Here is a 24,745-nt window from a genome sequence, read left to right as displayed (position 1 = left end):
TGTTAGAAATCAAGCAGGCTTCAAAGGGAGTTTTCACATCCTTCTTGAGATTTTTAGAAATAAGATACACTCCCGTCTGCTATGGACAGTATAGGTGCAGTCCTACATAAGAAGCTTAACTGTTTAATTCTTGTAGCTCTTTTCATCAGTTGGCGTTCTATGAATAAGGACCTTACTCATAACTGAAAAAATGTTTTGTCGTCACTGACATTCAGGAGTAACCTACTGCATTTACCTGTATTTACCTGTATCTCAAAAGAGCATTTCTGGTGTTCGTGAGTTACTCTCACCAGAACTTAGGCATGCAATGGCTGAACGTCTTTCTTCATTCAACCAACAATATTTAGTGAGCGTCCTGTGTGTAACGAACACTGTACTGAGCACAGAGTTAGCATCTAACCACAGGGCTCTGAATCACACCACTTCCCCTCTCAGAGTCCTGGGTGCTCTAAACCTGTTGCTGCTGATCTCTACTGATAGGGACTTGCCAAGGGGAGGGAAGAGTCAAGAATGTGCACAGTAATGGGAGGACAGAGGCACTGCCAATTTTACTCTTGTAGCTATTCCAATTAGTACCTACACATTTCAAGACAAAACTCATGAACAGTTTAGCCTGTAGCATGGTATGTTCTCAATCAATGGTATTTACTGAGCGCTGATGTGCAGAGCACTGTATTAAGTGCTTGGGAGAGCAGAGTTGCTAGGCACGTTCCCTGCTCATAACGAGCTCACTGTCTAGAGTTCTCGCTGACTTTGCTCTTGCAATAAAATAACACCTTGTTGATACAACTGCCTACGTGTTGCTCAATTTAGAACGTAAGCTCCTAAAAGGCAAAGGCTGCCAACTCCCATTTTATAGGGTCCAGCACACTCCTACATTCACGTGGGCACTAAATCAAGGCTATTTCATCATGACGACGACAGAGGAGAAAGGACTGAAGTGGCAGGGAAAGATCTAGGATCTCACCAAAGGATGAGTCAAAAACAGTTCACTTGGGCCAAACAATCCATTTGACCCCAACGAGGCACAAAGACTGGTCGACTACCTCTCCCCAACCACAGCAGATATTTTTAATTCCAAAAGATCTTATTTCCACAGTTTAGACCGAAGATAATTTTTTTTAAATTGTATTTGTTAAGCACTTGCTATGTGCTAGGCACTGTACGAAGCGCTGGGGTCGAGCTAATCAGGTTGGACACAGTCCATGTTCCATATGGGAATCACAGTCTTAATCCCCATTTTGCAGATGAGGTACCTGAGGCCTAGGAAAGTGAGGTGACTTGCCCAAGGTCACAGAGCGGACAAATGGTAGAGCCGGACTAAGCCACGCCACTTCTCAGTTGTGTCACAAGTGGCCAACAGCACGTTGAAATAAGATGACCTCAGGATGATGTCCCTTCACTGGAGACAAGATGCCTTCCTACAGAAAAAGCTGCCAGACCATGTGACACCACAGTTTCTAGAGGCCTGGATGAACCAACCAACTCACAGCGTGTGTTTTGGCCCAGTGCTTTACTTCCTCAGTAGAGGCCACTTGGCTAGGGCCCTGGACAGGCGAAGCTTGGAAATATCTCTCTGGGGTCAAGCCAAGGCAGCCCTGAGTCAAACCCAGGCCTTCCCCGTCAATAGCAATAGTGTATATTGAGTGCCTGTTGAGTACAAATACTGAAAGAGGCACTTGAGGAGCATATGGAAGTCAAACACAAGATCCCTACTCTCAGGAGTTGAGGAAGCATTGAAATGAAGTACATAATGGTTAAAGAGAGTGGAGAGAAGACACGTGGATAAAAGCAATAAGCAGCACAGAAACAGACAAGTGTTTTGGTGACTGATGGCATGCCATCCCTGGGAAGGTAGGAGAGAGGAAGGAGAGAGGGATTATCATACAGTCCACCTGTTCCAGGATACAGGGGGTACCTTGGTATAGCAGCAGGGGAGCTACAGTGTATGGGCAGTAAGAACGAACCACCTGAAGCAGACTAGGATGAACTTGCTGGGAAGCAGTGTGGCCTACTGGATGGAGCCCAGGCCTGGAAATCAGAACCTGGGTTCTAATCCCAGCTCTGCCACTTGCCTGCTGTGTGACCTTAGGCAAGTCGCTTCACTTTTCTGGGCCTCAGTTATCTCAACTGTGAAATGGGGATTAAGACTGTGGGCCCCTTGGAACAGGGGCTGTGACCAAACTGATTAGTTGAACAAATACCATCATCATCATCATCAACTTCTGACTGGCTTCAAGTTACTCTCCAGGGACCAGAGTCAGTGCTGGGCCGGATATGCACTGCGACTGAAGTAGCCCATGGTTCTCTAGGCCTGTACCGAAAGCAAGACTCACTTAAGCAGTTCTTAAATAGAGTGTAATCCTACTCCCCACTAGACTGTGAACCCCATGTGGAACAGGGACTGTGTCCAACCCGATTATCCTATATCTACCCCACAGATTACCACAGTGCTTGGCACGACGAAGGTGCTAAACAAGTACCATGATTATTATTTAAAATAGCAAGAAGGGACACACACCCACCACTTCAATTGAACAGTCCCCAACAGAATGAAACCCAGAAAATCTGCAGGTCACAGGAGTTGGAAAGTAGTACATTTCTTGAAAATCCATTTTGGTTTTTCCAGGGCACTTTCACCAAGATGTTTGGCTGCTCTTAGTAGGCATTTAAATTTGATGATGATTGCCTCCACCAGCTAAGAGAGACAAAGAGTGAGTGAGTGAGAGAGTGAGAGAAAGAGAGAGAGAGAGAGAGAGAGAGAGAGAGAGAGTGTGTGTGTGTGTGTGTGTGTGTGTGTTTGAGAGTGAGAGAGAGCACAAACTAAAAATTGACAGTTTTGCGCATACACTGTCCTTAGTTGCATATAAGGATACTGGAGAGACATGATAAGCCTGTTGGTTCTGCCCTACCCTATCCTCACTCAATCCACCCACTGGGCCCCCATTAATCCATCAGCACCAGAGGGATAGCTGGCTGGCAAAGTACTGTAAACCTTGCCAAGGGAAAGGGAAGTGGCAAATTGACCCAAGAGTCAAATGGGCCCAGCTAAAAAGGCGGCAGCTTCTGCTTCTTCTAGGTATTTTTCAGTGCGTTGAGAGAGGTGGGAGAAAAGGTACTGGGGTGGGACAGACCAGTAATTCCTCTGCAGCATCCATCCCCTTTGGTGTATCTACAGCCAACAACACCGAGGGAAAGAATGTTCTTGGTTTAGTGGTTTGTGTTCCCAAGACTGCAGGTGGATTTGATACATTCACCAATTAACAGCTGCTGGTCCCGACTAGAGACCTACATGCTGAAAGGCACAAAGAGGGGTGGAGACACACACATACACAAACAGAGACACACAGAGAGACATATTTATAGAGTACTCATTTCTGTTATTCCATAGACAGTGCTATCAATCTTGCACTGCTTCCTAAGTAAATTGAAAAGTGAATTCAACTTACTGCCTCTACAAAACCAGTACTTAGTATTTAAAGAAAAAGTTGTAAATGGTCAAATGTTGTATCTCAAAACTGATTGGTTCCTACGGAAAAGTTACACATAACCACTCAATACATAAACCAGCCTAATATATTTTTATCCTATCAGCTGTCACTACTCAGTTTAGGGAGTTTGGTTAAAATAAATATATCTACTCATACTTTTAACACTAGACTCAATGTGCTTACTTTTCGTGGAAAACCACTAGGGGAAAGTGTAGTGGAAAGTTAATGGAACTCTATACAAAGAAGTAGTTTGGCCTAGTGGAAAGGGTACAGGCCTGGGAGGCAGCGACCTGGGTTCTAATCCCGGCTTCTCCACGTGGCTACTGTGTGACCTTGTCAAGTACTCTGTGTCTCAGTTCCCTCATCTGCAAAATGGTGATTCAGTGCCTATTCTCCCTCTAACAGATTGTGAGCCCCATGTGGGACTTGATTACTCCAGCACTTTGTACAGTGCTTGACACATAATAAGTGCTTAAAAAATACCACAATTATTATTGTCATTGTTATCATGAATGGAAATAGCCTTTCTGCTATTCACTTGTAACCAATGTTGCTTTAACACGGTGTTTCCCCGAATGGGACAATCCTCATTTTGGTTTTGATTATGAGAAGCAGCATGGCATAGTGGAGGGACCACAGGCCTGGGAGTCAGAAGGTCATGGGTTCTAATCCCTGCTCTACCACTTGTCTGTTGTGTGGCCTTGGGCAAATCACTTACCTTCTCTGGGCTCATCTGGAAAATGGGGAATAAGACTGTGAGCCCTCTGCAGGACAGGGACTGTGTCCAACCCAATTTACTTATATCCTCAGTGCTTAATACAGTGCCTGGCATAGAGTAAGAGCTTAACAAATACCATAATTGTTATTATTAATTCTTGCTTTCCTGCCCAGGTATCCTCCCAAGATCTGGAACATACCCACTTGGAGTGATATCTGAGAATGATTCCTCAAACTGAAAACTCTGCCATAGCACAGTACCAGGGTTATGAGCAAAACTTCTTCTGCCTCCTCATTCCCACCTGCTTCAAACAGGGCTCCCCACTGACAATTAGTCTTAGGTTGGGTGCGTCTCCAACCATAAAAAGCCAGGAAAACAATCCTCTAGATGAATCTGTAAATTCATCAACACGTTATGATTTAACACAGCCAATAAGGAATCATGTACTAACACGCTTTAAATATTTTTATGCAAAAATATTGAATACCTGATCAACCCTGACAAATATTTTTCTGGACACTCTTATTTGAAACACTCAGTAGTCTGAACACTCCCCATGCCACAGTGCAAAATCATAAACCACTGAGATCAGCTTGAATGGAAATTCAGGGAGTGGCTCTAAAAATACCACATTAAACAACGCCATTTCAGTGTTTGAACTGTCAGTGAAATATCCCTGAATTCCAGACCCTGACAGCTCATCCTCCATTGAGCTACCTAGTAATCCTCCATTGAGCTACCTAGTGATCTAGCCTTGCTAGAAAATCTTGAGGTTCCTGTTCCCTCAAACTGTACGCTCCCTTTTGCCAAGAAGGGGAGAAAAAGCAGGGCAGAGTAGGTTTTGCAGTTTGCCTTCTATTTAAAAAAGAAAATGAATAAATCAAAACCCAGAACACAAGTATTTAGTCAAGCTTCCGGGCAAGAGAGGAAAAAAGGGCATTTGATAGGAACAGACCGATTTTGATCAGAGGTCTTTGTGCTTTCAAGTGATGAATGAAAGTATCCAAGTGACTTCAAAGTGGACCAGTGGCCTAGTGGACAGAGCACAGGACAGGAAGTCAGGAGCCTTGGGTTCTAATCCCAGCTCTGCCACAAGCTTGCAACTTCTTTGTACCTAATTTCCTCACCTGTAAAATGGAGGTTAAATACCTGCTTTCACTCTCCCCCTCAGAGTGGGAGCCTCATGGGAGATGAGCACTATGTCCGATCTGACTGTCGGACATCTACCCTAGCACTTAGCTAGGTGCTCAGCCACAGTACATGCTTAACAAATACCAAAGTTATCATAATTATACCATCATCATCGAGAAGTCAAAGTCCAATAAGTACTTTACAATACTGACTACAGAATCATATGAGTGTAATTAATTTCTTTGCTCAAAGCCATCTAGGTGGTGTTTGGGTTGATTTTGTTTTGAAATAAATGCATACAGAATTTACAATCCCTTAACAATCCCTTATAATTCTACACCACTAATAAAAACTTTGATTCCTGGCTTACATTAATAATGTTGGTATTTGTTAAGCACTTACTATGTGCCGAGCACTGTTCTAAGCGCTGGGGTAGACATAGGGGAATCAGCTTGTCCCACGTGGGGCTCACAATCTTAATCCCCATTTTACAGATGAGGGAACTGAGGCACAGAGAAGTGAAGTGACTCGCCCACAGTCACACAGCCGACAAGTGGCAGAGCTGGGATTCGAACTCATGAGCCCTGACTCCAAAGTCCGTGCTCTTTCCACTGAGCCACGCTGCTTCTCATTGCATGGCCCCCAATATTAGCAATACTGAAATTTTACCCCATCGTTCTTTCTCTGCATTCATTCATTCGTATTTATTGAGCACTTACTGTGTATAGAGCACTGTACTAACCAGTTGGGAGAATACAATATAAGAATATATAGACACATTCAATGCCCACGGCGAGCTTACAGTCTAGAGGGGGAGAAAGACATTTAATATAAATAAATTACATTCTCCTCATTCTAATTACATCTCTACTCTACTTCAAGGCTACTTGAAAGTGCATGAAAGGTCTTGGTGCAATCAACTTGTTCATAAGCAGATTGTCTTGGCAGAGTGCAGAAAGAAAAAAAGGCTTATTTTTAGAACAGTAAATATGCACTGAAACCTTGCTGATGATGCTGCAGCAGTGTTATACAACTCCCCACTTTTCCAACGTTCAGGAGCAATTCTTTTGCAGGTGAAAATTACAACGGTTACAATTTGATTAACTAAATAGGGGTGCTTAATTAAAACACCCATGACCAATCACCTTTGGGGATATAAACAAGCCCGAAAACACAAGAGTTCCATGACACAGTTTCAAGCACCTTCAGAAGGGAAGTGAAACACTAGTTCTAAATGTGTTTTGGGTGTGGGGCAGGCCAAACAGCGGACCCTTCCCACTTGCCCACACTGTTAACGGGTATAAATCGGTCCTATGACGGGTGGTCACGGTTGATCATTATAGGCCTCAACTGTTCATCTCTATGCCCTGTCTCGTGATGTAATAATGACGCTTATTAGTGAGCCAACAATGGACGGCCGAAGAAAGGAGAACGTTTGCTCATGCATAATTACTCTCAAGGCAAATGAGCATTTGAGAGCGGGGGAAATCTGGATTTATGGCCTGGATGTGTCTGTCTCCAGACCTCCTGCACTTTCTGTATTCATAGAGCCCCTTGAGGGATTGGATCCATGTCTAATTTCCACCTGTATACTCTTCCCTGGTGCTTAGGACAGTGCTCCACACACGGTGAGCACTAAATGAATACTACTGTTACTATAGCGGTTCCCCATACCACCTTGAAGGCTATTTCAATACTACAGGGAAGCTCGCCTATAAAGGACTGAAGTTTCATTTCTGATTATGTAGGTCATATAAAGATATTTATGGATTGCCTGATTGGTTTAGGAAGACACGCAACATAATGTGATGACATCACAGGGGGAGGCTGGGAAGTGGGTGGGAGAAAAGCAAATTTTCCCCTACTTCAGGTTGACCAAATGTCTAATGCCAGCCATAAAGGGGTGGCCCAAAAAACAATTTACTTTGATAGCTGTCCTTATTGACCACCTCCCCGAAGGAACCAAGGCCAAGTAGAAAAGCTCCTCTCCCTTGAGGAAGGGCTGTCATTTGGGACCAAGACAAGTGCAATTTATACCCCTTCCATGTGAACTGAATGTCAGCCCTGTTATTGCTGCTTCTCTCCAAAGAGTCATTTATCTTTTCATTTTTAGTATGCAACCGTGAGAGACCTAGTTAAAACCCATTTTTATATTTTCCATATTTCTCTTGGAAAAAAGTAATTAATGGATAGTTTTTAATAAATCAAAATGCTCCACCTTTTACTCCCACAATGTCATAGTATACTTATCCCTTCAAACAGGGCAAGCTTGCTTGAACGGTCTCTTTTTGAAGGCCAAGCACCAAAAAGTAATCACCGTCACATGACTAGTATGAATGTGGGCTCTTGGCAACGTCATTAAGGCATTAGACTGCATATGTCCAAATATTTGAACTTCAAAAAAAAAAATCATGCTTGTCCTTCCTACCACTAATAGTAATAATTATGGTGTTTGTTAAGCGCTTTACTGTGTGTCAGGCACTATACTAAGCACTGAAACTGGAAGAAACTTCACCCAAGGGCAATGGATGAATTTTAACCACTGCTTCACCCTTGAGGTGAAGTCACCGACTGCTCATTTCTTATTTACCTGAGAGAATTCCTTAGCATTCCTTGAGCATTAGGCCCTCTGACCACTAGGCACTGACAGTCTGCTTCCTTCCCCTTAAGTGATTATTTCACAGTTCCACAGCACTGAATGGAAAACTAAAATATTTGCATTCTACTCCCTGACAAGACAAGATGACTGAAAACGCACATTACTGCTTTCATGGACAGAAGAACTGAAATACGCTGTATTAAAACTGACAAAAGATTACAACAGAGTTGTACTCACAATGAGTCGGGCCCCCTTTTAACATCCTGTTTTACCCAAGTCTAGTCACCAGAACCTTAAAAAGCCCCCTTTGGTTCATAAGGGAACCTCTACGAACAGAAGTGGAACCAGGTTAGTACTAAGTCAAAAAACTGAGGCCTGATAGCATTTCAAGGAGGAAGGGGTGGTTATTAAATGAAATGTCACCAAGTCCTGTCAGTTGTACCGTTACAACATCACAAAAATCCACCCTTTCCTCTCCATCCAAACTGCTACTATGAGGCTTCAAGCACTTAATCTTATCTCATCTTTACTGGATCAGCCTCCTCACTGACCTCCCTGTCTCCTGTCTTTCTCCACTCCAGTCCGTACTTCGCTCTGCTGCCCGGATCGTTTTTCAACAAAACCGTTCAATCCATGTTTCCCCACTCCTCAAGAACATCCAGGGGTTGCCCAGCTACCTCTGCATCAATCAGTAACTCCTTACCAACAGCTTTAAAGCTCTCAATCACCTTGTCCCTTCCTATCTTACCTCTCTGATTTCCGACTACAGCCTAGCACACTCACTCTGCTCCTCAAACGCCAACCTATTCGCTGTACCTCCATCTCCTCCATTTCAGTCGACTCCTTGCCCACATCTCGCTTCTGGCCTAAAACTCTCTCTTCCTTCATATCCCAACAGACCACCACTCTCCCTGCCTACAAAACCTTACTGAGATAACATCTCCTCCAAGAGGACTTCCCCGATTAAGCCCTTATTTCCTCTACTCCCTCCCCCTTCTGCATCGCCCTTGCACATGGATTTGTATCCTTCAAGCACCTGATATTCACCCCACCCTCAAACCCACAGGACTTATGTACATATCTGTAATTTATTTTAATATCTGTCTCCCCCACAGACTGTAAGGTCGCTGTGGGCAGAGAACGTTGTCTACCCAGCCTGTTGTATTGTACTCTATTTACTGATTGTGTGTGAGCCCCATGTGGGTCAGATAACTGCGTCCAAGCTGATTATCCTGAATCAACCCGAGGTCAGCATAATGCTCAGCACAGGCTAAATGCTTAACATACAGTTACTATTTAAACAGCATTTGTTGAGTACCTACTGGCAGAAACACACAATAAAAGTCATGGTCCCTGCCTTTCAGACTGCAAACTGTATTTCCTCAACACACACACTCTATTACTGAACTAAGTCCTGATTTCCTCTTCCTCCCACTCCCTTCTGTGTTCATTCATTCATCCAATAGTATTTATTGAGCGTTATGTGCAGAGCACTGTACTAGGGGCTTCCCCTTGCACTTGGATTTGCACCCTTTATTCACCCCTTCCTCAACCCCACAGCACTTATGTACATATCCATAATTTATTTATTTAGATTAAGGCCTGTCTAGACTGCCCCTCTACTCCTAGTGAACAGGGAACATGCGTACCAACTCTGTTATACTGTACTCTCCCAAGCGCTTAGTACAGTGCCCATCCTCCGCATTCATTTATGTAGGCTTGTTCGAATTATTTATCTTGCTCATTCTAGCTTTAAATAGTTTGTCTTCCCCCTTAGACTGCACGCTACTTAAAGGCAGAAAACATGTCACTTAATTATTCTGCACTGGAATTATTACCTGTGTGCAGAGCACTGTGCCAAGCTCTCTGAGAGCTCAGATGCCTCAAGTCAAAATGCCTCCATCTTTAGTTGAAACTCAAGTACCCTCACAAGCACCCCAAAATAGCAGGAGGTAACAATTTTTTTGACAAATCCATACAGAACTAGATCTAGCTACAAGGCTAGTGGGTCAAGACCACTGTGAACTCAATAACTTTAGAGTTCATCTCTGGAGAGGCCTGAAGGGTGGGTGAGCTGGGGGGAGCAAGTCAAAGGCTCATTCCTTGCTTGCTGCCTCCACATTTGCTATTTAGTACATAGGGTCTGCCCTTTCAAGTTAGAGCTCTTCAACATTTCAGAAGCAATAGTTTAGACAGGGCAGCTGCCATGTGTTAAACAATGATTTTATTCCATTTTAGTGATATTTTCCAATTCAGACATGACACTCTAAGTACTAGAATCCACCTTCCTCTTCATTAGCCTTTCACCAGTACCATAAAAGGTATTTATTTTATGGATATTATTAGGATCCCAACTGATACACTGTATTAAAAACTTCCTTCATTTAAAACTGTTTCCTGAAACGCAAGTAGCATCCTGGCCTTATCCTATTAACCAGCTGAAAGTAATGGACAAAATAAGAATAACTCCTGGCTTGGTCTTTATTTTCCCCTTCCACTATCAAATACGGGCCTAAAAAATTCAACTTGATATTTTAATAAGTTTGAAGAGGCTAAAAAGTTCCCTAATGTTTGCGCTGAGATTTTCTTCCTTACCAAAGGGGTCTCGGGAAAAATCTCAGAGAGAGAACAACATTAATCAGCTGGACTAAGATATACCCTCATTTTCCCCTTTTCCCTCTGCTCCTCCACCTCTCCCTTCCCATCCCCACAGCACTGTACCCGTCCGCTCAACTGTATATATTTTCGTTACCCTATTTATTTTGTTAATGATTTGTACATCGCCTTGATTCTATTTAGTTGCCATTGTTTTTACGAGATGTTCTTCCCCTTGACGCTGTTTAGTGCCATTGTTCTTGTCTGTCCGTCTCCCCCGATTAGACTGTAAGCCCGTCAAACGGCAGGGACTGTCTCTATCTGTTGCCGACTTGTTCATCCCAAGCGCTTAGTACAGTGCTCTGCACATAGTAAGCGCTCAATAAATACTATTGAATGAATATACCCACTTAAATGATAACCACAGAAAGGGGAACTGTTATGTCTTTCTTGTGAATGGGGAAAATATGCCACATTAAAATGTTGTCAAATAGTATACATCTTTGTATATTCACAGTCGAGAACAATTACCAGAAATTAGACTAAGAAAAAACACATCTCAGATTAAATACCCTTATTAGTTGTGCTTCTTAAAAACACTATAGAAGACAAAGATCTAATTCAGTTTGGGTAAACTACCTTAGAAAAGATAAAGTACAGAGTTCACAAAAATCCAAACTCTCTCTCCCTAGATAAGTTTATTTATACCAACAGTGATGATGATACTCTCTCCACTTCTTAGAGCAAGCCCCATATGGGACAGGAACCCCAGCACTTAGCACTTAGCCTAATCCTGTAACATACAAGTTGTCTTCTTATGCTGTCGAGTTTTCTCCGAACACGCAGGTAGTGCTTTAAAAAATGCCATAATATTCAAGACGAATTTTGATAAATTCACGAGTGTCACTCTATGACAGGGAAGTCACAGATGGGCTGGTAAGTATTGCCCTCCTTGACATCCACCCTCACCGTTATGGATACACTATCACTAGTTTCCACGAAGCTCTCACTGTGCAACAGAGACAAAAGCCTGGTCAGAATGGCCCAGTGTGCCATTTTTAATGGGCCATACGATAATTCACTCTAACTTGCAAAGGCACTCTTTTATATAAGGTAAAATTCCAATAAGGAAAGGGTGCTGGGATTGTTCCTCGATTCCAAGAAGTAATCTCTAAGTCCAGAATGAAAAAAGAGCAGCTCCTTTTGGGGGATCAATTTATATCCAGTAGAGGAAACAACCTTACAGAATTATGACCTGCAGATTATATTTTCCCAGTTTGGCACTGAGGTCCTAAGGCCTAGTGGATAGAGCAGGGGCCTGTAAATCGGAAGAACCTGGGTCCTAGCCCCAGCTCCATCACTTGTCTGCTGTGTGACCTTGGACAAATCACTTCAGTTCTCTGAGTCTCAGGTACCTCACCTCTAAAATGGGGATTAGGACTGTGAGCCGCATGTGGAACACGGACTGTGTCCACCCTGATTAGCTTGTAACTACTCCAGCACTTAGTACAGAGCTTGGCACATAGTAAGCACTTAAATATCATTTAAAAAAATAAAATCAAAACCTTTGCCAAAGCTAAGCCATCATAGCTGTTTCCCCACTAATCTTCCAGGTCTCTCGTTTTATTTTACAAAGAAATGATATTAGCTGGCTCCCCTTATTCCTCATAAAGCCATGGTGACTATTATCCTAAATCCTGTCCTCTTTTACATGCTTTTCAATTTAATACAGGGTTATCTGCTCCAGGATTCTTTCCAGGTAGAGGAGTTGAGCTGGCAGACTGATCACTTCCAAAATCATCATTTTAAAGAGATGTTTTCTTTCCACTCCTTTCTAGGCTACAGAAATAACGTCACTACTCTCCAAAAATATTACCTGATGACAATCAATTTCTTAAATATCCTAAACTGCAAGTTTTCAGAATCTGTGGATTTGAATAGAGACAGCAAATTAAGCATTCTCTTTCACTATTTCTTCCCCTCCTGACCTCCTGTTTGCCTACAGAGACCAGAAGGGCTTTCGGAACTAGAGTAAAGACTGACCTTAAACAAAAACCTTGAAAAGCCTTTACCAATAATTACTGGCTTTTTCATTGCCATCCTTCAAAAAAAAATAAAATTGAACACTTTACCTACCTCTTGTGGGTTAAAAAAAAGGTTTCTCCACTTTTCATTTTATATCTCTTCTAGGTGGCAATTCATCCCTTGCCTTGATGTTTTCTAATTTTGCCTCAGTTTTCACCAGTCTTCTTGGATTATTTGGCTCATTAGCACTCTCAATGTTCTGATTAAAATGTATTTAAAGTATTCTAATTTAAGAAAGTACTAAAACAGCTGGCTATGAAGCAGAGTGGTCTAGTGGATAAGGCATGGGCTTGGGAGTCAGAAGGACTTGAATTCTAATCCCAGCTCTGCAACTTGTCTGCTGTGTGACCTTGGGCAAGTCACTTAACTTCTCTGGGCCTCAGTTATCTCATCTACAAAATGGGGATTAAGACTGTGAGCCCAATGTGGGACAGGGATTGTGTTCCAACTACTTAGTCTGAACCTACTTCAGTGCTTAGTACAGTGCCTGGCACAGTAAGCGCATAACAAATATCATGAGAAAGACAAAAAAAAGATTTTTTCCAACTCTTAAACCATTCAATAACCTTAAACTACTCAATAACTAGTAATACATTTCACAAAGAATGTCAAATTTCCTCCAGTAAAGGTGTTGTCTGCAAGGGCTTACTATGTGCCAATGCTGTAACCACTGGAGCAGAGAAAAGATAACCAAGTCGGACACAGTTTTCTTGCATCAAAGCTTGGGGTTAGTGTGAATTGAGGACACTCCCATGGCTGCATTTTTTTTTGCTATGTCATCAGCTCACCAAGATGTAGCAAGCATCTGCCATATGATATGTGCTTCCAATGTGACATCAGCAAAAACAATCCAAACATGTTTTCTTCTCCGCTGTGCTTTAGATTTCAGAAGTTTACCAAATAACTACTATTTTGAACAACCCTTCAATTTTGCTTGTATATACTTAGGGTCATGTGTGGCTCAAAAGTGAGCTGCTGTATTTAGTGTGGCAACTGACAAAAGGGGCAAAACTCTGAGGAGTTTGAAGTTACAATTCTCATCCCTGCTCAGTGTTCCTAATCCAAAAATCAAATGGAAAATATTCTTAAAGTAGTCATTTTCAAAGTCCTAGTGATGAAATATTAAGATTCATAGAGCCTTTGTAAGTCATTATCATTAACTCCAAAAAGTAATTCGAGTGAAAAAGGCTATAAGTGGCAAGAAAGTTCACATACTTATTTTAATACCAGTTCTCCACTAACACCTGTACTAGTAAAAGGTTTTTTATGCTTAGTGTCCTTTCCATATTTCATCCAGATTGAACAGTCATGCCTTTTCCCCACAGTTATAAGCCCTTTTTACCTCCGTAAGCTATTAGTACTCCCAAACACTTGTTCAATAAGTACCACTGATTAATGAAATTCTGCACATAGTTTTTTAAAGCTCCTTCTTCATTATAACATCAGCAAGCCCAAGAAACACAACTGGGATCACTAAAAACCCTTGTTGTCAGTATAAAGATTTAAAGACTAATTTTTCATTGGAAGTTTCAATTATTCCAGATGGGAGTCAGCTGCAGTAAGTGTGAGGAGACTGTGGTGGGCAACTGCAAAACAAGTCAAAGTGCAATCTGAGCAATAAATATTTTCAGTATCCAGCAAGGATCACTAATCAGAAGAAAGGATTGAAAGCAAGGCTGAACTTGCAAGTGTCATTGATCAATGATATTTCTTGGGCGTTGTGTGCACAACACTCTACTAAGCCCTCGGAGAGTACAATATGACAGAGTTGGTAGACGTGTACCCTACCCACAAGGTACTTAAACTCTAAGGGGGAAGACAGACATTAAATTATGTATGTACATATAGGGTACAAATCCAAGAGCGAGGTCAGTGTGGAAGGAAGAAGAAATAGGGGAAATGATGGCTTCGTTAGGGAAGGCCTCATTCAATCCATCGAATTTACTGAGTGCTTACTCTCGGAGATGTGCCTTCAGTAAGGCTTTGAAGGTGGGAAGAGTGACGGACAGTTGGATATGAAAGGGTAGGGAGTTCCAAGTCAGAAGAAGGACATGGGTGAGGGGTCGGCAGCGAGATAGACGAGCTCGAGGTATAGTGAGGATGTTTGGCGTTAGCAGAGTGAGTGGGCTGGGTTGCAGGAGGAAAACAGCGATGTACGACAAGCGAGGATAAGTTAACTGAGAGCTTTAAAGCCAAGAGTAAGGGGTTTCTGTTTGATACAGAAGTGGCTAGGCAACCACTGGAGCTTCTTGAGCAAGGCGTGGACTGAAGAACCTTTTAGAAAAATGATCCAGGCAGCAAAGTGAAGTATGAACTGGAGTAGGGGAGACATGGGGAGCAGGGAGGTCAGCAAGGAGACCGATACAGTAGTTGAGACGATAACCGTTTCTTCAAAATACGACACTTGAGAATACTAGTCAGCTTGCTGTGGACAGGGACTGTCTCTATTCCTGGATTGTACTTTCCCAAGCGCTTACTACACTGCTCTACACACAGTAAGCGCTTAATAAACGTGACAATGAATGAAGATACCAGAGAGTCCACAGCCACTCAAACAGCTAAGCCTCGTCCTTCCTCCTGTTAAACAATGCATAAGGCAAGTTCCTCTTCCCACAGACCAATTTTCTTATATTACTACCAGGCCCCGGTAGAGCTCTTTATACATAGTGAGTGCTTAATGAATGTAAGTATTAACAACAATGAAAAGAACTTCAGCTAAATAAGTTGGCCTTCCATTACTTATCATGACAAGTTTCGTATCACTCTCCCAGTGGGAAGGGAACATGTCTACCAACTCTGCTGTGATGTCCTCTCCCAAGTGCTTAGCACAGTGTTCTGGAAAGTAAGCACTAAATCATTATCACTGACTGATTGGGATAATCAGTCTCCAGGAGTACAGACTGTAAGAATCGTATGAAAAGACTTGGTGCCATATTAGTTTCTGCCAAGCCAATATTCTGACTCAAACACGACTATCAAAGTGTACCTGGAGGCATCAAGAGAGGGTTGCCCTCTCAGGGGATGTAAATGCCAAGCAGTTTATTACAAAAAGTCCTTCCAACCTTGGCCTAATTTGTACCTAGCTTGTCAACTGGCAAATGACTTCGGTTTCCAAAATAGCGGTGAATGCAGGTTATTCGATAAATTGATTCAGAAAACGGTAATTCGGCTGAAAAATATTAAATTCGTATTTTCAAAGGATCAATATTTTAAGCTTCCAAGTGACATTTAGGCTGAATCATAAAGCAATATCACTTTTTTTAGAAGTAGAACATGTCATTTTGTCTTCTGCGGTATATAATAGAATTCTCATTAAAATTACAGAAGCAAAAGCCTATGTAGGATACTGCTGTCTCACATTACCCAATTACTGAAGAATATCTTGTTAAATTTTAACATCGAGTCAACTGATGCTCCTTTCCACTACTCTCCCACCCCCAGAAAGAAAAAAGGGAGCATGTGTCAGACATGCCAAATATCAGCTTAGAATGGAAATTTACTGTTATGCAATCATTGATCAGATGAACAAACTGATTATAGAGCACTCCCTCATATAGCTGAACGACAAATTAGATAGTGACCAAATACCCGGGGATTCACTTTTAAAATTTTTTAAAGCCTCTGCTCTTTTAAAACAGAAATTCCGCTTGCAATTAGGTTTGAATATCTTACATCACCCCCAGGGGGTACAGTGCCGTACCTAGTTTCTTCACAGTGTCCTGATGTCTTACAGGGGTAGTAAAGCAAAGCCTCGGACACGATGCCGAAGTACTGGATTGACTGTTGCAAGATGACGGTGGGCTCGTGGTGGGCTACGCATCACCGGGGCCCGGAGGAGGCTCTTTCCGAACAAGCGCTCCAGCAGACAGAGGCTAAACTGAGGCAAACGTCACCCCGAGCACTGTGAAGAGCAGGAGCAGTAGAAGCAACAGGCTTCTCTAGCAGGGGACTCTAGGCTGAGCACGAATCTCTTCAGCTCTACCTACACGAAGGATAATGACGAGCCTCAGGAACATATTTTCACACAGAAAAGCAGTGATAACGTTCTTCGAGTCCTGGCAAATGCCAGCACAGCTGCCAGAGGGTGGCACGCATGCTAGCCTCAGGTTTCGGCCAGAGAGCCAATGTCCATACCACCAGCCTCCACCCAGGGCCGCCGCTGCTTCCGGATTCAAGTTGCCACTGCCCTGACCGCCCCCAGAGTCTGTGGTTGCCCTACCATTCATTCATTCGATAGTATTTATTGAGCGCTTACTATGTGCAAAGCACTATACTAAGCACTTGGAATGGACAATTCAGCAACAGATGGAGACAATCCCTGCCCAATGATGGGCTCACAGTCTAAACGGGGGAGACAGACAGCAAAGCAGAACAGAATAAAATAAAAACGACATCATCAAGATAAATAGAATCAAGGAGATATACACCTCATTAACAAAATAAATAGGGTAATAATATATACACAGTGCCGAGGGGAAGGGGAAGAGCAGATGGTTGGAGGAGGGGGAGCAGAGGGAAAAGGGGAAGCTCAGTCTGGGAAGGCCTCTTGGAGGAGGTGAGCTCTCAGTAGGGCTTTGAAGAGGGGAAGAGAGTTAGTTTGGCAGATGTGAAGAGGGAGGGCATTCCAGGATAGTGGTAGGATGTGGGTCAGGGGTCGAAGGCGTGAACGGGGGATGGTGAAGTGAGTGGCAGAGGAGCGGAGCGTACGGGGTGGGCAGTAGAAGGAGAGGAGGGAGGTGAGGCAAGGGGATGGAGAGCTTTGAAGCCAAGAGTGAGGAGTTTCTGTTTCGTGCGGAGGTTGATAGGCAACCACTGGAGGTTTTGGAGGAGGGGAGTGACATGCCCAGAGCGTTTCTGTAGGAAGATGATCCGGGCAGCGGAATGAAGAATAGACTGGAGTGAAGAGAGACAGAAGGAAGGGAGATCCAAGAGGAGGCTGACACAATAATCCAGGTGAGATATTATGAGAGCACACTCTCCCCACCTCCACTTTTCCATAGCAGACACTCACAGAAGGCCCCGGGCTCGGGGAGCAGGTCCCCGGAATGACGAGCCCAACTCTCAGAAGAGGAAGTCGGGGTTACCGCTGGACCCCCAGAGGAAGATGGGGCTGCGAAACGGCCACTACTGTTACTTCCAGGTTTGGCTCTGCCTCCACTCCAAACACCTTTACCCTAACACACAGTAAGTGCTCAATAAATACAATTGAATGGATGAATGAATGAAAAGTGAAAATGGGAAGAGGAGCAGAAAGATCAAATGCCTGGGTCTCTCAGAAGCCAAGCCCTGACCAAGTGCAGGAATGGCAGCTACAGTGCTCTCTGGGAGCCTGGCATCACTCTTCCTTCATTCCCCTCGACACCAATAACCGGGCACCATTTTCATTTGTTCGACACTTTTTTTAAAGGAATTTCAGCGCTTACTATGTGCCGGGCACTGTGCGAAGCACTGCTAAATACAAGGTTATGGTTGGACCCAGTCGATGTCCCATATGGAGTTCACAGTCTTTATCCCCCTTTTACAGATGAAAGAACTGAGGCACAGAGAAGTGAAACGAGTTGCCCACTGGCACACGGCAGACAGATGGCAGAGCTGGAATCAGAACTCAGGCCCTTCCAACTCCCAGGCCCGCGCTCTATCCACTAGGCCGTGTCGTTTCCTGTGCTGCTACACTTCTTTTAGTCTATTATTGAAGTAACACAGAACTTTTCACACCTTCAAAACTAGTCAATCAATGGTCCTGAGAGCTTACTGTTTACAGAGCTCTTCACTAACCACTTGGTAGGGTACAGTACAAGAGAATTGGCAGACATAGTCCCTGCCCACAAGAGGCTTACAGTCTACAGGGGAGAGACATATTAAAATAAATTACCGCTATGTACTTGAGCACTGTGGGGTTGAGAGGGGTGAATATCAAGTGCTTAAAGGGTACAGATCCAAGTACGAGAGTGATGTGAGAAGGATTTAGTCATGGAAGGCCTCAAAGTTGGGGAGAGTGGTCTGTCATTTATGAAGGGGGAGGGGGTTCCAAGCCAGAGGGAGAAAAACACACATCCGCTGAGGCGATAAGCTAGACTGATTTTGGACTCAAGTACTGATTTCTCTGTTTTTCTTAAACGAAGACTAGGGAGAAGTCAAAAACATACAGTATTAGACGAGCTGTCCAAGAACAATTTGAGTAAATGATCTCCATAAAAAGAAGCCAGTATGTGGGGCCTTATATGTATTTTCTATCCTTTGCTGAGCTCCCTGATTCATTTAACAGTTCTATTTTTTGTTGTTTTCATAGAAATGTGAACATAATTTGCAGGTAGAGGTCTCTTTTTACCTACAAATAGAAGGCAAGTATAACTGGAAAACTCTCTGTAGATGTGTGATGAGGCCAAAATCTACTTTTTCAGCTTTTTACAGCTCTTTCAATTTTCAGTTTCAGTTAGCTACTAAATCCCATCAGGCATTTCTCCACAAGTTCCCTGATCCACCCCTTCCCTTTTCATCCAAATGGCCAGCACCCTGGTCCAGCCACTTATTACTTTCTGACTAGATTACGTACGGGATCCACCTCCCCATGGTCTCTCCCTGCCCGTCTCCACCGCTCTGCTGAAGTCCTTACTTCACTCTGCTGCTTTCATCATTTAAAAAAAAAATATTCTGCACACTACCCCTACTCCTCAAAAAGACGTCAATAGCTACTCATCCCTCTCCACATCAAGTTGGAATTCAACCACTGACTTAGAGGCTCTCCATCTGCTCTCCTTTCTACTTACCTGTTCTTCTCCCACTACCGCCCAGCTCACACTCTCACTCCTCTCAAGCAGAGCTACTCACTACACCCGAGTCTTACCTCTCCCACTTCCAACTCCTTGCCCTTGCCCTGCTTCCTGCCTTGAACTACCACCCACTCCAAATTCACCAGTCGACAGCCCCCTCTACCCCTCTTTAAAGCACTTGTGAAATCTCACATCCTACAGGAGGCTTCCCCTGATTTCTTTTTCCTTCTCCCCAGGCCACATCTTCCCAACAACCACCTCAGCACTACAAACATTTTATTAAGTGGTATTGGTTAAGCGCTATGTGCCAGGCACCTTATTAAGCACTGGGGTAGGTACAAGCTAATCAAGGTGGACACACTCCACGTCTCACATGGGCTCAGTCTTAATCCCATTTTTAAGAAGAGGTAACTGAGACACAGAGAAGTGACTCACCCAAGGTCACACAGCACACACGCGGCAAAGCCAGGATTAGCACCCAGGTCCTCTGATTCCCAGGCCCACTCTCTTTCCACTAGGCCACGCTGCTTCTCAAAAGTTCTTGGGAGAGTAAAATACAACCCCAAGATGGTAGACACGATCCTTGCTCACAACACTTCTACATGTATCGACTTACAGACTCTATTATTTAAGCACTTACTCCTCCAAATAGCCTTCTTTCCTTTCTCTGCCCCTTGTCTGTAATTCATTTTGTATCTAGACTGCTAGATTAGAAACCCAAGGGAAGGGTCACGTCTTTTACCACTCTTGTACTCTCCCAAATGCTTAGAGCAGTGCTCTGCACACAGGCAGTGCGTTAATCAAATCTATTGATCAACTATAAGGTTTCATTTTTCCTTTGGAACAGAGTTCGGATTTAGAGAAGTCTATTTGGGCCCACCCTGATAATAAAGCTACAAAACCCAGCTTGTAAAAGTGTAGCTGGAAATGGGCTCAACTATTTATCAGCCCATGCCATCCAGGCAAAGGACCATTGGCAGTATTAGAACAAAAGAAGAATGAAAACAAGTTTACAAAACCCTTCTCCAATTATATCCAAAGGTAAATAGTTCATTTGGTTTTCAACTGTGATTAAGAGTCCCTTTTTTTACAGTCAGGGCAATAAAACAGATTAATGATCTTGCAGTTTGCTCTACTAGTTCATTACACTCCACAGTTGAGTTGCTTAACACAAAAAAGCTGCAACAGCAAGATTTTAATTTGCAAATTAAATACTGACTAATCTGACTTTCAAGTGTGTGTTTATCATAGGACATTAACACTTTGCAACAGAAAAATGAAGTTATTATTTAATAAAAGGCAGGGTTTAAATTCAAATATGATTCACAATACAATCAACAAAACAAATTATAACCATTTTGCATTTTCTTAGAGATTTAACAAATGAATACTAAACGTTTCTATTTTAAAGGTACAGTTATGTGCTATTCCGAATAGATTAAGACCAAGATATAAGTGATTCCCGCCCCATCCCTACCCAGACAGATTACGTTAAATGTAGCATTCTCATCAACTTCCTTCCACTTGGCTACAATAGCACCGCTCGCTGGGCTACCTACCTACCTGCCTCCAATTTCTCTCATCATCCGTCTATTGTACGTGTGTGTGAGAGGGGGAGGGGAGCTGCAGTGGTGCATACCCTCCTCACAACTGCCAACTATTCAGTTTGAGTCTGGCCAGAGGTGGAAAAAGGAGTCTGGTTTTAGGGGAAGAAACAGATGGAGTTGGAAAGGGTGAGTGGGCCTTGCCTAGCTAGAAAGATCCAATTTAGGGCCCATTCAACCCTACTGAGAAACTCTTGGGATCTGATCGAATCCTGCAAAATTTGTTACATGCTTACTATGTGCCAAGCACTACTAAGCACTGGGGTAGAGACAAGATAATCAGGTTGGATGGAGTCCCTGTCCCACATGAGGTTCACAGTCTAAGTAGGAGGAAGAACATGAATTTAATCCCCATTTTACAGATGAAAAAACTGAGGGTCGGAGAAGTTAAGAGTCTTGCCCAAGGTCACATAACTGGCAATTGGCAGATCTGCGACTAGAGCCCAGGTCTTCTGACTGACAGGTCCATGATTTTTCCGCAAGGCCAATATAGTTTAAATTTTTTTGGAAGCACTAATGCACTCTGCATTAATCTTATGTGATCCTATAATGTGCCTAATGCTCTTTCTTAATGCTCTACTTTAATGGAACTAAAAGTACTAACGAGGTCACAGCCGTAGAAGGCTGGACCCCACTATGTCTTCATAGACTTCACTTTGGTATGAAGTTGGACTGTCTATTGCTATCCAACTGTTGATCTTCCAAAAGCTTTGCTGGAATTCTCAATTTGGCTTTTTACCTTTTGTGTGTTCGAACCTCACTGGATAATGCACTGCCTAGATACCAGAATTTGGTAACCACAACAGGTCCCATGATGCCGATGGAAATCTTTGGTCTGTAAACTGGTGCATTGACTGTTTACTTCAGGCTTGTTTTCAATCTCAAATCGTGGGTGACTCTGAAGCAAATCCATCACCTGTACCCCTTCTTGACCTTGTACCTTGGGGAAATGTTCATCAACACCCACCACTTCTGGAAGAATCGCCAGACTTCTGATGATGCTTGAGGGTTGTTTTAGTTTGATCTGTCCAAGCCTTAGTAAGCCAGTCTATGCATCATACTCCTGCCCCCTGGATAAAAATGCCAAGGGGGGATCTGGGGGAGAGAGACTGGGGGGAGAAGAGGACACAGTGATGTCTGCTGTGGTTGAGATGGAGATATTTAGTTCTGTGACTGCAGTCTGCTCCTGTTTTCCCCTCCAGCTACAGAGGAACTGTGTGAAAGAAAACACAGCACAAACCACCATCATTACTGCAAAAATTCAAGCGCATGTCCTGCCGCTAGGATATAGGATATACTTTTAATCACTGGTGTTTAGGCAATGCTCATCCTGAATGATGTGGCCAGAAAAGGTGCACTTCGTTTTCACATGCAAACACTATTTAGGGTGTCACGCCACTGCCCCCCAATCGATTCGACCTCACCTTCATCTGGTTCATCTTTGAATGAAAAGGACAATAACTCTAGAATAGTTTGAAGAGAATCCTGGGGATCATATGCTTATTCTCATTCCAGCTCCCAAGCCCCTTACTGTAAACTTAAGCACAAAGGCAGAGATGAAATAAAACCATAATGGACCTACTATACAGCGCTGTTTTACCCCAGTAGTGATGGTGAGATGGTTAATCAACTGGATCAACCATCCAGTACTCTATGGATTTGCAAGGGCCAGTGCCATCTTTCTATGGATTTCCAGCGTCATATTTCTAAAATGCCAATCAATATTGTATTTACTGAGCGACATTGGGCAGAGCAGTGCACTGAAAACTTGGGAGAGAACGAAAACAGTATGAGACACGATCCCGTCCCTCAAGGAGCTTGTAACGCACATCATACACTTCCACCCAAATTTCCAGTGGCTTCCACTGCTTTTTATGGAAAGCAAGAGCTTCCCCCTACTGGTTTTAAGGGTCTTCGTCAGTTGGCTCCCTTTAACGTCTTTAATTTTCTCCGCTTTACCCCAGCTGATACATTCCATTCACCAGTGACCAAGCAAATCTCTTAACCTTCCCTCGCTCCTGACCTCCGACCCCTACCTCCGACCCCTTTCTAGGATTTCACCATGGCTGAAATATCTCCTCTTAGCTTCACAAACCTCTGACCCTCTCTTTCCTCCTCCAAAGCCCTTCTGGAAAAGTCAGCTCTGCGCGTGGCAGTCCGTAATTAATTACCCCAACATTATGGCCACGCCATCCCCAGATACCTTAGGGCTTTTATGTACTTTTCCATTTGCTATTGATTTATCTAGTTGTGTTTCTTATTCATCTCTATGCTCAATTTTCTTAGCTAGACACTTGTTAATTTAGATCTTCCCTTATTAGAAAACCCTCAAGGGCAGCAACTGCTTCTAATAAGCACTTAGTACAGTGCTTTGCACACAGTAACCACTTAATAAATACGATGGGATGAATAATATTTCTTCTGTATGGCCCCAAAGTGCCTAGTATAGTGCTCTGTGTACAGTAAATACTGTTGATACTAAATAGATACAACGGTTTGTCAAAAGTAAATGCTTTCATTCATCCCTACCTCAGATCCACCCGAGTTTTCTGCATGGGCTCTTGTACCTCCAAAACATTTCCCTTTCTAAAATTTAAAATCTCTCCTCATTATTCTTTGACAAGCCGTGTCACTTTCCTTTTGTAGTAGTAGTAGCCATAATTATTAAGCACCCACTTGGGACTGCACACTATACTAGATACTATTAGATGCTTGCGAAGTATGGATTAACAAAGGAATAGGTTTCCTGCGCTTGAGAAGCTTACACTCTAACCAGAAAAACAAAAACACAACTACAGTGGTCAAAACTCCACGATGTAATGTTGGGGATGGGGATCCAGAACACTTCAGTCAGTCGTATTTATTGACCATTTACTTTGTGCAGAGCACTGTACTAAGCACTTGAGAGAGTTCAATATAACAGACAAGTTCCTTGCCCACAAAAAGCTTACAGTCACTCAGAAAAGAAAGGTTACCTGCTCTTCCTTCAAGCTTCTCATCTAAAATGTTATTTTAACATCCAAGCACCATGGTCTTCATGAAATGAAGCAAAGATACTAAAATTCTGTCCATCAAATTGCATGGATTAATGAAAGATCACTATAAAAGTGGTAAAATACAAGGTTCCAAGCCTGTAGGTTGAGGGGAAGGAGGATATTCTGATCCTTCTTATGGCCTTAACGGGTAAAGTTTTGGAGTGTTCGTCAGGTGTCACACTGGGCACATACAATCAATCAACGATATTTATTGAGTGCTTACAATCACCAGAATGTGTCCCTGGGGAGCCACAAGAAGTTGTTTCTCATTTCATGGATTTACAAGACAGTAGGTAGTCTACTAAAACACCTAGACATTACACAGGATTTTTTTTTAAGCTTTAAATATGCAGTACCTTATTAGCCCAGTTTAGTTTAGGTAGCTGATCCAATAAGACTGCCATGACATGCTCTGATAGTTTCCCTTATAATTTTCTCCATATCTGGCAAACAAAACGGCTCTGATCATTTTAAGATACAGCTTTAGTGCCCCCAGGATATATTCCTTGGAGATGTTGTCACTTTTGTGCAACCCCCGGCCCCGAAGCAGAACAAGCTCTGATGTCATTTTACAGTGTATAAATCCAAGGAAGACATATACAGTACTGGGTAAGACCCTGATTTGGTACCATTAATGAGCTGCATTTTACAGTATGAGAGAGCCAGCAGAAACGAGACATATGTACCTCAAAGTATCATCTCCAAACAAACCTTTCA

At 43.0% G+C, this 24,745-nt stretch overlaps 1 protein-coding gene across 2 annotated transcripts in view; it reads right to left on the bottom strand.

The window, feature by feature from the left end:
* Nucleotides 1-24,745, bottom strand: part of UBE2R2 (ubiquitin conjugating enzyme E2 R2) — a 79,696-nt gene that overhangs the window by 28,568 nt on the left and 26,383 nt on the right. The gene's annotated exons all lie outside the window — the stretch shown is intronic.

Source organism: Ornithorhynchus anatinus, chromosome 3 (assembly GCF_004115215.2).
Source record: "Ornithorhynchus anatinus isolate Pmale09 chromosome 3, mOrnAna1.pri.v4, whole genome shotgun sequence".
In the NCBI taxonomy this organism is placed as follows: Eukaryota; Metazoa; Chordata; class Mammalia; order Monotremata; family Ornithorhynchidae; genus Ornithorhynchus; species Ornithorhynchus anatinus.
This window is presented reverse-complemented; position numbering and strand designations above follow the sequence as displayed.